This window comes from Gossypium hirsutum, chromosome D10 (assembly GCF_007990345.1).
Source record: "Gossypium hirsutum isolate 1008001.06 chromosome D10, Gossypium_hirsutum_v2.1, whole genome shotgun sequence".
NCBI classification, from domain to species: Eukaryota; Viridiplantae; Streptophyta; class Magnoliopsida; order Malvales; family Malvaceae; genus Gossypium; species Gossypium hirsutum.
This window is the reverse complement of record NC_053446.1, coordinates 48,157,194-48,165,088: the sequence shown is the minus strand read 5'-3', so window position 1 is coordinate 48,165,088 and position 7,895 is coordinate 48,157,194.

Genomic DNA, 7,895 nt, shown 5'->3' with positions numbered 1-7,895 from the left:
GGAAGGCTAGAATGCCAACTTCCACTGACACAGTAACAACCCGTTTTCAGTAAAATCAAAACAGTGGCTTCGAGACCACAAATCTAAGGTCAAAATTTTTTTTATATTATTTTATGATCTACACCATGATAGTATCATTGTATAAAAATTTCGTTAAGAAATTTTAACGTTTACATGCTTAATTTCTTAAAAATGACTAGATCGCGTAAAGTGCGAAAGTTGTGTTCTATTAGCTAAAGGTATTAAATAGCTATAGAACTTTAAAATGGAGGTCCTTATATGGTAATTAGACCATTAAAGGTTATAGTGGATGTGCATGGCTTGACAATTTAGTTATATTTAAAGTTAAGTAAGGTTAAATTGGTAAATAGGTAATAAATGTTAAATTAAAACAAAACAAATATATCATCAATTTTCTATCATCTTCTTCAACAAAAAAATCAAAGAAAAAGAAGCATGGAAGCTTTCTAGGATCGACCATGTACTCCCTTGCATGGTGAGTGATTTTTTTTTGTTATTGCTAATTTTTATGTTTTCGGGATCGTTGTAGCTTAACCTAGCTATCCCAAGGACTAATTTGCAAAATGTTTGAATGTCTAGGGTTTTACCATGAGTACATTTTAGTTTTTTGTGAAGTCTAATGGAAGAAAATGAATCTTTGTTGTGAGTTAAACAACTTTTGTTAAGTGATCTTTGATGAAATTGTCAATTAAGGGTTAAATTGAGAAATGTGAAAATTGTGTCGTAAATGTGTGAATTTGTGAATTGTATGGGCTGTTATAATCAAGTATAGAATTTGGCTAGGCTTAGGTATGAATGAAATTACATGAATTTCATTTTACGAGCCTAGGGACTAAATTGCAAATAAGTCAAAAGTATAGGGGTAAAATGGTAATTTTGTCAAAACATGATTTTTGGATTGAATTGAATAGAATGAGGATTAAATTAGTTAAATTTGATTATATAGATCAAGAAAAGAAACGTACGAAATTAGATCGGGGAAAAGATAAAGTATTGGACTGAACGATTGTTTTTCTTCGTACGAGTTTAAGGTAAGTCCGTATGTTCAATAAGAATTAAATTATATTTGATTTAAATGTTTTATTATATTATTCTTGATGATATGACTCCACGGAAATATTCGACAAAGTTTCAGCGACATACGGATCCCATTTGAACTTTAGGAATAAATAGGATACAAATGACATGTCATTAGGGGTTACCGTGTTTTGGGTGCTGGTTTCGTACGTCCTACCAGTGACTAAGTTTCTGGCATGTGTTGCGATTACTTTACAGCTTGTGTGAGCAGCACTGTGTAGCTACGTCTTGACTGAAAGCTTGTGGGAACAGACCCAGTTATGGCTCGAGAGAGAGCATTGATATGAGATTGTAGTGGTTTTGACCACGTGTTGGCACATAGTATGCAAGATTCCCGCGTATCCGATATTATTCTAAGTGGTTCAATGGGCATAGTGTTGTTACTAGGTTATATGAGTTCGATACGAACTTGTACAGGTATTAGTGTGAAATACTTGGAATTGGTATTTATATGACAAACGAATTCATGGCTAACTTGGTTGATGGATATGTGTTAGGCTTTTGGGGCCAAACTAAATTGTGTTATGCCTTAATTTACTTGCCTAAATTGTGGTTGAATGGTAAGTTATGCTTTTAGTTATACGAACTTACTAAGTTTAATTACTTACTTTGTGTTATTTTTCGTGTTTTATAGTGTCTCAGAAGCTCGTTTGGATTGTAAGTTGTCGGAGATCTCATCACACTATCTATCGGCTATTTTGGTACTTTTGGTTAAATATTTTGGTTTAATGGCATATATAGGTCATTTTGGCTAATGGTAGTCTAAATGTTTTGTTGTGTTTTAGCCATTTGAATTGGCTTGTATTGTGGACATATATTTTGTTATGTAAATATGTAAATGGCCTTGTTATATATGGTGTATGGTTGCCATGTGAATGGCTTGTTTGTGAATTGGTATTTTGGATTCCAAATAATTGAGTTTGATAAGTAACATACATATTAAGTTTTAGGCACAATGATGCAAATAAGTGTTTGACCATTTAGGTAGATTTTGAAGACATGGCATGTTATAAATGGAAAATTGAGGTGCCTATGAGTATTATGGTTGTATGTGATATTATAACATGTTATAAGCTTGATTTTGGTTGGTTTGGATGCCTATTTATGTCATGGTCATATGCAAATTATTGTGTGTAGGTTGGTACCAATTTGGATGAGAAATATGGCTTGGAAAATGGTCTATTTTTGTCCACACGGGTAGAGACACGGGCGTGTGTCTTAGCCGTGTGTCCAGATAACACGGTCGTGTGTCATTTGTAACTTCTAAAGAAAACAAGTCAGTAGCCTCACACAGCTTAGCACACGGACGTGTGGCTTGGCTGTGTGACACAAGTCAGTATACCCTCAATTTTTCACACAGCCTGGTATACAGACATGTGAGGTTATTTCGAATGGTACATGGCCTGGCACAGGGGCTTATGGTCTGGTCGTGTGACCCAAGTCAATAAGTTACACGGGTACGAACACGAGTTGAGACACGGCCGTGTGTCTCTATTTCAAATGGCCACACGACCTGAGACATGGATGTGTTTCTAGACTGTGTGAGACACACGCCTGGCCACCCGAGTTTGTGTCCCCTACACTTTTAAAAAATTTCCATGTTTTCAGAAAAATTCTTTGAGTACCCGGTTTAGTCCTAAATTATTTTTAATGTCTATTTTGGGCCTCGAAGGCTCATATTAGGGACTATATGATTGAATTTGATTGGTTTCTAAAATAAATGTGATATGAAAATAAAATGTCTGATTGTTTGATTGTAAGTCTGGTAATGCTCCGTAGCCCTGTTCCGGCGTCGGTTATGGGTTAAAGGTGTTATAGACACTTCGTGTAATGTTGAAGGATTCAATAAAAAAGATGATTGATCATCTAACATCTTCTATTGAATCACATAATAGTGTGATTTCTATGATGCGTTCTGAAATAAATATTATTCAGCAGATTCGTGATAATGAATAAGCATTAAGATTTACAATACATGTGATCCTTACACAATTTTTATTCAATCCAGTAATCTTGTACTCCTTATTAGATTGTATTGTTTTAGTTCTCATATTTTTCAACATTCATTTTTTGTTAGTCCAGTTTAGAGAGTAAGGATATTTGGAATTCTGATTGGCAAGTTTTGTTGAACATAAAGGGGGAGTATAGTAGTGGATATGGATATGGAAGTTGTTGAGTTTAAGTGTGTTTTTTGGTTGTTGTGTTGTGTGTTGTTGTGATACTATATGGGAAGTATGTCATTTTATTGTCAATGAAACTGCTTATAGTTGATAAAAATATTGCTAATATTGAAGATAATCCTAATTTTTTTGTGGTGATGATTTCTTACTTTTGAACTTTTATTTAATGCTACTGTTTAGTTAGATATAATTTAGTATTTTGATTATTGGTGTGAATTCTAGACACATCATTAATAGTTAAAATTACTATGTTATGTTCTAAGTTGAGTTGACTAGAGTGAGGTTTGTGTTGAGGGGGAGCTATTGATGATTGCGTTAGTTAGCTTTCTATATTGTTTTATTTTGTTCAATAAATTACCAGATGGGGAGATTGTTGAGGCAAGATGTGTTGAATGAAGCTAAGTGGCACTCGGCAGTGCCAACTGCAGACTGCCATTAAGGTAGTTTTGTTACTTGTTTTAATTAGTTTGTCAAGTTAATGAAGAAAATCTTTGGACCTATTAATGTGTTGTTATGTTGAAGATAATATGGTCCATTTATGTGAACCAATCCTTTGCTTTGAAGATTGGATTAGATTTGAGTGAAACAAATCAACCCTTGAAATGTGGATATTCAATTAAGATTGCATTATTGAACATGGAGAGTATGTATTCGATTGATTATGTTTTTAATGTTTATATTGTAATAGCTATTTTCAATGAGTTACTTTTTATTCACTTATATTTTATGTTAACAAGCCAAAATTAATATATGTTTTGAGGCTTATCTAAGTTTTGTATGAAAGCTTATTTAGAGCATTTTTATCTGTTCATTGAGGAACTGTTTTGTGAGAGAGTGTAAACTATTATAAACATTTTTGAGTGTTTACTTCCCAAGTTTTCATGGGGAGGATTTAGAGGTGAGTGTTCTAGCATTTAGGTATAATAAGATCTCTATACTTAGAGACTGATAGAGTGTGAATCACTTGTTGCATTTGTGAACAAATATAGTGTAATTACTCACTAGTTATTGCACAATTTTTCGAAGTGCCAAGCCATAGCAACCATAGCTGTCACACCCAATTTTCCCTAAATAAAAAAACTAGGAACAATTAGAGGTTAAATTAAAAGAAGTCATAAGTTGGTCGCTTCTACTAGAAAATCAGGAAAAGATATTAGCTTATTTGGACATGGTTGAAATCCAATACTGGTTCGGTTGGATTCAAATCAACTAGTTTCTTAGTGTGGAAAAATGATTACCAACGGATGATTTCTATTGAGTTGAAAGTCGTGCGTGAAGGGCTATAAATGGTTGGCAAATGACTTCCTAGGGAGAGTCCGTCTCAACCTTGTTTCATTTTTCTCTCTTCTTCATCTTCTTCCTTGGTTGCTTTGAAGAAAAGATAGTTATGAAAAGCTTTGCATGGAGTGGTGAACGTGAGGATTTAGTCAGAAAAGTAGAGAATTTAGGAAGCTGGTGAGGTTCTAAGTTCTTCTGTATGCGTAAGATTTAGTTAATGAAGTTAAGGGTTTTTAGAACCATTTTAGGGGTTTTGTATGTTTTTGGAAAACTAAGTTTTAAGTTGAAAAATTCTGAGCTAAACTCATGATTTTGGCTATAATGCTTGGTTGCCAAGAGAATGGAAGCTCGGAGTTTGGAAAAGCTAAGCTGATAAGACGAAGAAAAATTAGGTAAGTTTCTATATTCCATCTCTGAAATGCTGTGTTGCTGGCATGATTCTGTAATGATGTATGAATTTTACTGATTTTGAATGCCAAGCATGCATAAGATTGTTTGATATATATAGTATCCACCAAATAGTTCTGTATGCATGAAATAGTTAGAAATCCATGTTTAAAGGGATAGCATACTTCATGCTAATATGTAAGTGAATTGAGTGTATTGTATAATTATAACAGTGGGGTACGATGGAAAATTACTGACGGGATAGATGGAGTTAAAAATTTGGAATAGGAATTTCTATTAGATATCGATGTACGTTGTTGTTGTGTGCAAACCATGATGAGCGAAGCTCCAAGCTTTGCTGAGGGGACACTGCAATGTTTGAGAATTAAGGTTAGGAATGACAAAATGAATGAACGAACGGTGGAATAGGGAAATTAGAATTTCGTTATGATTTCGCCATCCGAGATTGTTAAGAGTAAACTGTGATGTCCGAGCAACAATGTGAATGAGAAGCAGATCCTTCAAGACGACACAATGACAATGGTTATTAGGTTCCATAGAGCAACATTGTGACGAAAGTCAGTAGTATGCTCTACGAGGTGACACCGTGACGATAGTAAGGTCCTACAGGGCGACACCTCAAAAGAGGTTTAATATATAAGATCATAGTTCGACCACGACAACTAGTATAGTCTGCCGGGATAGTAAACACAAGATAGTCTATTGGGACGGTAAACATTGAATAGTCCGTCAGGACAATGAACACAGGGTAGTCCGACAAGACAGTGAACATAGGGTAGTCCGTCGGGACAATAAACACGAGGTAGTCAATCGGGACATCGGGTGAAAGGGTTTAAGACCATAACTCAGTTATGGTAACCAATAGGGTCTATCGTGTATTAAACTCGGGGAAGACCGCTAGAACGATAATAATGGAAAAAGAATCACACATATGAAAAAAGAGTTAGAAGAATAATACAAGCATGGTAAGTGGATTTTAAAGAATTTTCCAAATAAGACAAAAGATGTAGAAAAGGGAAAACAACCCACCAAAATAGTAATCATGGAAGCCAGTAAGGCATAAGGGTGGTAACTCGACAGGAATCAGTTATGGGCTTTAATGAGCTAGTGATGCTTGTTGTATAGGTAAACGAAAAGAAAGTTAATTAATGATTGCAATAAAGATCCGTTATTAAGAGTCGTTGAAAGGTATAGATGAGTCAGTTGGGGACCCTGGACAATAAGAGGTACTAAGAGGAAGGGTACAAGTGACAAATATGTCTGTCAATACTATCCCTCTTCGAGGAAAATCCATTATGAATGTAACTGCCCTGGGGTTAGTTCCATAAGGAACCACCCTATAGGAGAGATTAGAAGCTAGAATGGTTGCTCAAGTAACAGTTCTATTGGATGCCATAGATCAAAATGGTCAAAGGTGATTAGGCCTTTCAACCAGTCAAAAGTAAGGATTCGTATATAGGGTGGATTGCAATGAAGTAACCCAGATCACATTGCAACTCGAGTAATAGGGTATGAGTAAAAGGGATGAAACAAGAAATAAGTCGCTTGTGCAGTGTGGCCCTTTGCTAGAAGGCCATACGAGTAGAATGTCAATTCATCCGCCAAGGCCATGGTGTGCTTATGCACTAGGATGGAATCAAAAAGGAATTGAGAGAAAAAAAATACAAAAGGCGAATGCTGAAAAGAAGGGTAGGAATCCACGAGGATGATAAATCAACTAGAACCCACTATAGATAGTCAAAGGGTTTTAAGCCGAACTAGTAAATATTGCCCGATTACACCGCCATTAAAGATGGTCGAGCATTGAGTAAAAGTCCAACACTCCAGGCAAATCGGGATTGTCAAATGAAATAGGGAGTATTATATTTGTTTCTTTTCTAATTGAAACCTCCTGTAAGGCGGGGATGATTTTAGTGTAATGCAGGAATAGAACTCACTAAGTTCATTGAACTTACCAAAGTGTTGGCCTGTGTTTTGCAAGATTCGTGGGATAAAGATCTCGAGGAGGGACCAAGCCAGACCGTATTAGATCAAAGATCACTGCCTGTAAAGTGTCATGCACATAGGAATAGGGCATCTTCAGATGCTCCACCTTAGGGTCAAAATATTGTAATTAAATAGTTTTCCTTAGAGTCTGGAGTTTGAGATGGTATATTTTGTTCTAATTTAGGATTTTTATTGTAAGAGGAGTATATATATTAATTGAAAAAGTCTGTTGTGAAATTTTCAAGTTCAAAATTTGCTTCTTAGTTCGAATCGGGTTCAGTTGTGACACTCCATACCCGGATTCAGCAATTGGGTCAAATGAAGGTGTTACAGCTGCACTCAAGCGCTTCCATTACAATTTGTATTTGAACAACAATTTTATTGTTGCAAATAGTTAAATTTAGCTTTGAGAAAATTCGAGTTCAAACACGGTAATGAAAAAAATTAATCCGAACACATTTTTATTAAAAACACAAATACTACATAAAAATGATGATAAAACAAATTTTAACCGAGTTTCTTTTCAAATGTAACACTTGGTTCAGGTTCACTTTTAAAAACTCTGAATTTGAAAACTCGTAGCTGAAATTTTTATCAACTTTTTTTATTCAAAATCAAATACTAAATGAATAAATATGATTATAGAATATATTTTACCATTTTTTCCAACAATTTTATTGTAGCAAATAGTAAGTTTCAGTGTTTGAAATTCTAGGATACTTGCCAATGAAAATTTTATCAATATTTTTAATTAAATGAATAAATATGATTATAGGATATATTTTACCACTTTTATCCAACAAATTTGTTGTAGCAAGTAATAAGTTTCGGCGTGAAATTTTAGAATGAAATTTTAGTAATAGTAACTGTTTTTTCTAACATTTTGTTATAAAAAGTATAAAATTGTCGATAAGAATTATTATAAAATATATTTTTATAAGTTTT